Below are 7295 nucleotides of genomic sequence, written 5' to 3' on the forward strand. Positions count from 1 at the left end.
ATTTACTTCACAACTAAAGAATAAAGAAAAAATTGATCGCCGCTGCGGACAGCAAAGGGCGTCCCATTCGAAAATATCAAACGCATATCTTGCTAAAATCAATGAGCAAAATTTGACAAGGTTGTCCCATTCCAAAATATCAAATGCCTACGATTGTGGAATGGGCAGGGTTTGCCATCAGTTCGGACATTGACATGGCAACTCGTGCTAAATAAACCAGCTGTTCTTTTTGTGCAGTTCCACCAAAATCAACCAAATTAGCGCATAGCTTGTATGATTTCGCCCTTATATGTTGCAACGCCTTGAACTTATGGGCACCTCCTTTCTTGTGGTGGAAATGAATGATTTGATGTATTCATGAACATTTTGTGCAGTTCCCGTTTAAATCAAGCTGAGCACCCCTGTTTGCACAAATACAAAAAAGTGATTAGTATAAAGCAAACTGTACTATGAATTAACAGTTTCAACAGGCACATACGTGGTCCATGTAGAGCACACTTTTAGAAAAATGGAACTCACCAGAAAGAATCCTAGAACAACATTGTACTCGCGCATCACAGCAAAAAAATGGAGATTTGTCAGTCCTTCTGAGCTGAAGTTAGTTTGGTCTTGTGGGGAGTAATGTAACCATCCTTCAACTGCTCCTTCTGATGAGAAGATAGACAGTGCTTCTTCATCCTGGCATAATCGGAACTAGTCACTTCACGTACTCCATATTCTTCTGCAGAGGAAGATGATCCTGTTGTGCAAAGACAAGAGGACTACTAAATGCTAGCATCCATGTTTGCTCGAAAAAAAGGAAAGGAAATATTTAAAACAGCACAGATGAAGCACTTCCCAAGGACAATACCACTTTTTCATGACAGTATCTAAACAGAAGCACAACACCAATAGAGATGACAAAGCTCAATCATATGGATGAAATCAGTGGGCGAGTACCAACCTTTGTCAGGAGGCTGACTGTGTAGAGCATACAGATGAAGCACTTCTCGGGAACCATCTGTTGCTATCCACGGGGGTGGCCATGCTTACTATATACTCCTCGATTAGTTTAATGTTTCCAACATCTTCTTGTGCAGTTCCATTAAAATATATGGTATCTTCAAAGAAGATCCCTGTTTGCACATAGAGATAATTACGTATGGCATCAAATCAGTGGCAAAACAATTGCTCATTCCAGCCATAGCAATAAATTAAGATGCAAAACTATATCATTACTTGTGTCATCACAGTTCCAGTGCTTCATTATAGCACTGGGAGTTGATTTTTGTTTTTCTTCCGCTTGTTCTTCCCCATCATCACTTGGTTCAATAACAGATAAGCTTCGCCTTCAATGTAAGATTTGGCATGTCAATTAGGGAGCACAAGTATAGTACTAAACTTAATTTTCTGATGAAAGTGGCAAAATACAGGCCAGCAGTTGTGAAATATCTTTCTTACCTCAATGGGATATTACGGTGCACATACAGATTGGAAGTCTTGTCTCCATTTGTGTAGTTCACTAAAATCAAGCAACATTGTCGTACAAGTAGCACAATATATGAAAGCACACTGCAGAATCATGTGAAAGAAGGCTAGTACTGACCTCTCATGATGCGGAATTCAAACAACTCACAAGAAGAAGATCTGAACCAAAATCGCCTTAACGGATAGGAAGTAAGATCTCCTCTTGTGCAGTTCCACTAAGATCAAGCAATCAAGCAACGTTGTCGGTGTGACATTTTGGTTGAACTACACAAAACACTCTTAAAACAAAAGTGTTTTGTGCAGTGCAACGAAAGGTCACAATGGCAACGAGGTGAAGTAGATAACCCTGTTTACACAGAGGTGCAAAGGAAAAAATTAGTGGTCAATAACGATGGATGACACAGAAGCCAACAAAAAGAAGCATCTACCTTATCTAAATGGGAAAAAAAGCAAGACAGTAGCATTTCTCAAACGGTGGCATTGATTAATATTAACATAGAGATTATATTAACAATAAAATTCGTTAAACATGTAATTTGCTTTTAACTGTGGCATTGCATCAATTTTCCAGCGGCATTATTAGAGGGTGTTTGTTTACAGGGACATTTTGGTGTAGGGACTAAAAAACTCCGTGTCAGTCACATCTAAACCAAACAGGAGGGACTTTTCGGGACTAAAATTGGGCATTTGGGACTAAAGAAAGAAGACCCCGAGGGAGTCTTTTTGTGACTTTTTCCAACAGTTGCCCCTGCCACGGATCGCACGTTGTTTCTATTAGTTCATTACTAGGGGTACCATGGTCTTTTATCATGTCATTTAATAACCTCTAGTCCATGTTTAGTCCCTGGAACCAATCAGGTAGGGACTATGGAGTTTTTAACCAAACAGGGCCATAGATTAACAACAACTAATGAGTTACACGGGACAGTGGACGCACCAGCACCATGTGCATCTACCGATGTACCGTGGTCATGCACAGTCTGTTGCAACAAAGAACAAACAACCAAGGAGCATATTTGTGTTGGTCCCAATTTTGTTATCTTTAGACACCTTTCCCTATGTGAGCGCAGCAAATCTAGTCCTGCTCAAACTCTACAGCCTTGTCCCTTCCTTTCCTTTTTGAACTAGTACTTCCGCCCCTTCCTTTCCTCTTTGAACCACGTCCTAGATTTATGCGATACAACTTTCCCCACTACTTTCCCCCATTCCTTTCCTCTTTGAACCACGTCCTAGATTCATGCTATACAACTTTCCCCCTTCATTTCCTCTTTGAACCATGTCCTAGATTCATGCTATATACAACTTTTCCCACTACTTTCCCCCACTCCTTTCCTCTTTGAACCACGTCCTAGATTCATGGTATACATGCAGCTAGAGCAATGCATCTGGAGTAAGTAAAATATACCTTAAGGTTCTTGGGGCGTGGTTCGGTGGGCGAAGGGACGACGGCGAAGAAGAAGGGTCGGAGGCCCTCCTGCGCCGCCGCTGGGTGGAAAGTGAACAACAGCGCCGGTAGTGGATTCCCTCCCTCGCCGATGGCGATAGCGTTAAGCCTCCTTCCCGGCAGACGGATCATGCCGGCTCTTTGAGCAGCAGTGAGGGGAGAGAGAGGCCAACGAAGTCTTGTTTAGATCTGGAGAGGGTGAGAGAGTGTGAAGAGAGCAACTACAAGCGCTGAGGATCCAGCAGGAGAGGGCGAGAGAGTGTGAAGAGAGCAACTACAAGCGCTGAGGCTCCAGCGTGTATATATATATACTGGAGAGAGAGTGTGTGAAGCGTGCAAACCCTAGAAAACATTTTGACCAGTCAAAGAATCCTCCTGGTAAAAATTACGCTCAAGTGTAGTTATCGAACCCGAGACCTCAAGTTTGATGAGCGAACAGGCTAACCAGCTACACAACCCTCCCGTTATGTTCAACGAGAGGAAAATAACCTTTTATACATTCCTGCATTCGTGTGACAGGCATGCCATGTTTGTGTGTGTGTGTGTGTGTGTGGGAGTCATTAGGATTTCAATCATAATCGTGTCATGTGGCTTTGGTGATAAGACTATCCACAGTGGTGCAGAAATAATGCAGCCTTAGTCACCTTACCTCTCTCCACGTAGTACGTTGGGTCCCACCAGTCAGAGGGTGAAACAAACAAATTAATAAGAAAAATTAAAAGCGCCAGTGGTGTATCTTACTACCTCACACATCTCGCTACTGCTCGGGAACACTGTCCAATTGATCCCTCTGTTCACTCATGTACTATTTTAAGTGAATCCTTATTATAACATGCACACAAATTTTGGGCACTTGTATTCGACTTAAGTCAGTGTGCCACCGTATCTCGTATACTTACTACTCCCTCCATCTAGGTGTAATAAGTCACGTTAGAAGGTGCAATAGGACCAAGGTGCGTGCATGTGCGTGTGTGTGTTAGAGAGTGCGATAGATCGACCTACTCCTACAGAGATATGGTGTGCAGTGTACGATTTTAGCCGCAAGAGTGGGTGCATCCTCTCGTTTCCAGGCGTGTCTGGTAGGGACATGCGGACAGCTGCCACGACCGCTCCTGACCAGCCTGGCCCACCCAAAGCCCCTCCATCGCCCGCGCGCGCTTCCCGCCCGAAACAGTCAGCGCTGCTCCAAAGAATCGGTGCCACATTCATGCCCGGGCAGAGCGGACGCGACCTCTCACTGGCGCAAGAGTGATGGTTGCTTCATCCGTCCAACTTACTGCTGGGTTTATGTGATTTGACGGCTCATTGGTCTTTATTACTAAGGTGGTAGGACTGCTGGATGTCCCACGCTTTCGGTGAAAGGAGGTAGTAGATTACAATTTTCTCCATTCTTACAGCGGAGGAGTGCAAGAGCAGTGAAAACACGCAGGCTCAGTGATTACATGGCCCACCTCACACTATCACCGTGCGACACCTAACTCTTTACATAGTACTCCATCCATTCCTAAATATTACTAGATGAGTCCCCGCTCGTTGCCGCGGAACAGCGGTATATCTCTCTGCGCAAAATTATCAATTTCATAGAACTAAAAAAAATCTATAATCGCATGACAAATGTGGTAGCCAAACTAAATAAACTCCCATCATCATTTAGATCATCCCACCTAAGGAAAAAAGATCAGCCAACTCCTACTGCATAATGGGATTATATTTTTCTTTTTGACATGTTAATGGGACTTAAAAGCTCACTTACATGCATGCTACCGGTGCATGCTTGCATGCAGACATGTTGATGTGATTTAAAACCCACTCACATGCATGTGACATGGTATTTCTGCATGCTTGCATGTGGCTTAGTGCTGAGCCTCTCAATGTCTAGATCAGACGGCTATTATGACTGATTTACTTCATCTAACGGCTACGTCAATTTTGATGATGTGGCTCAAGGAGAGGATAGAGAATTCCTAGTAGTGGGGGCTAGCTATTACAAGTAGATAAGTCTTTGTAGAGATTCCACTATGTGAACTACATACGGAACAAAATGAATGAATCTACACTTAAAATGCATCTATATACATCCGCATGTGGTTAATGGTGAAATCTCTACAAAGACTTATATTTAGGAACGGAGGAAATACTAGTATAGTACTAGTACGTACTGTAATTTATCAACGAGATAAATTTGTACAATGCTATGAAGCTTCCAGCTCCTGTTACATGTATCTTGCGTCCAAGGTTGCCTGTTGCAACATTTCATCAAATACAAAGGAGACTAACATGCATGCTATTGCATCTCAATGATTGACAGATCATTGCAAATATGTACTCCCTCCGTTCCAAAATAAGTGTCTCAACTTTGTGCAAACTTTAGTACAAAGTTGTACTACTACTAAAGTTGACACTTATTTTGGAACAGAGGCAGCTAAAGAAAAAAACGATCCATGCAGTACCTAGCCCTTGAACCGTGAACCCTGACCAGGCTTCAATTTGCTGGCAATGTTCGAGCTTCCTAATAAATGAAATTTGCAACCTTTTGACCATCGGATCATTTTGTGCAGTTTCACCAAAATCGAGATGAGCATCCCTATGGCAAAGAAATTGAAGAAGCGTGATTAGAATAAGATTACTAGGACTAGTTGATGAGACATAAACTCATCACAAATACTATACGTAGAAGCCGATAGAGGTATCAGGTATGTGTGGGGCAAAGAAGTAGAGAAATATCCACAAGGAGTGATGTGGGCAGCTGGAGCAGTGGTGCAAGCCGGCTGTAAAGGGAGTTGTACCTGAGGGACGTAGCTCGACCTCGAGGAGGGCGGCGGGAGGCGGCAACTGCCCACGTCGCGGCAGTGAGCAAGAGACGAAGGCAACCTCACTGGCTTTGTGAAAGAGAACGGCGGGGACCACTAATTGGGACATGCCGACAGTGGGTTTTCGCCGTCGGCGACGGACACCGCATCTACACTAAGCATCCATCCCTTCCCCAAGCGGACGTGATCCGCCGGGATGTTAGAGATGTGGCCACAGTCGTTTTGTGAAAGAGAGTGTGAAGAGAGCAACCCCAGCAAGCAACCGTGTAGGCTGGCCCGTCCTGACTATGTATATAGTGGAGCGGTTTCCTTTTCTCTCCATATGAACCTATCATATTGCGTACGTGCCACTGAAGAAAAAAATTATTTATAAATGACGCGGCACCTACTACTCGTTCTCCTATAACCTTGCACTTGGCATCTCAAAAATATTAACCTTGCGATTGGCTCTTCGCCTCTTCGGGAAGTCGAGCAATAATGGTAGTGCAGTATATATTGTTCTGGCTATATGAGACCGAATGAATTGCTGCACGTCCACCACGTGGGAGAGGGTCGAGGGGCAAGGGAGAGTGCTACTACATACAGAGCAAAATGGGTGAATGTACACTCTAAAATACGTCTATATACATCAGTGTTTGGAGTATGTACTAGTAGTTCATATTGAAATCTACTAAGGACATATATATTCCAAACAATATGATATAATCTCTATAACCAAGGTAGTAGGGACGAGGAGTAAACGGAGGGAGTAGTAAATTTTTCTCCTCGTCCTGCGAGCCACCGCGCGCATGGGCGAGGGAGGAGCAAGCTTCACCTCATCCTGCAAGCCACCGCGCGCGTGGGCGGGGGAGACAGTGTACTAAGCAAGCTTCTCCTCGTTCTGCGAGTCGACAGGACACATCAAAAGTACTCCAGTGTATAGAGCCTTGCCTCTAAGGTAGGCCCCACATGGTTTGCCTCTTTTTTTAATTTAACATAACGCGTCAAGTCGCAATTTGTTTGTTCACCCGTTGTAGACGATCCTCCCTCCACCAAGTGGATAACCAGTACACGTGCCAAATTACCATGTGGGCTGCCTTTTTCGTACAGAAATGAGCTCTACCGTGTACCTGCGCGGGTGTGGTTGGGAAAGAGACGGGAGTACGTGCGCCGTGCATGCACCTCTTCTCTTCGTGCACGTCCCCCACCTACGTGGGTGTGTGTGAGAGATACAAACCGCGTTCGTGAGTGTTTTTTGTTTTGTGGTGGGGGGTGGGGGTTGATTTCGTGAATTATTTGTGGGAATATGTGTCGATGACATCTCAAACAAAATTTTGCATGCAATGTGTGTGAAATGGAGGCCTATCCATATCATACATAGAGGGTCGGGCAATCCACGAGAAGAGAGGGAGGTGTCATAGCTATCGATAGAGTCGAAGAGAGGATCAAGTACGGGTGGGTGCGAGATCGATTAAGAGAGCCATCGAAATTGCGTGTGTGTGTGTGTGTGTGTGTGTGTGTGCAAGTCAAAGATATAGGGCGACTGGCCTACCGGAACGTTAGAGGGCACATGTCAAGTTTGTGTGTGGCAGGGA

This window comes from Triticum dicoccoides, chromosome 7B (genome assembly GCF_002162155.2).
Source record: "Triticum dicoccoides isolate Atlit2015 ecotype Zavitan chromosome 7B, WEW_v2.0, whole genome shotgun sequence".
Taxonomy (NCBI): Eukaryota; Viridiplantae; Streptophyta; class Magnoliopsida; order Poales; family Poaceae; genus Triticum; species Triticum dicoccoides.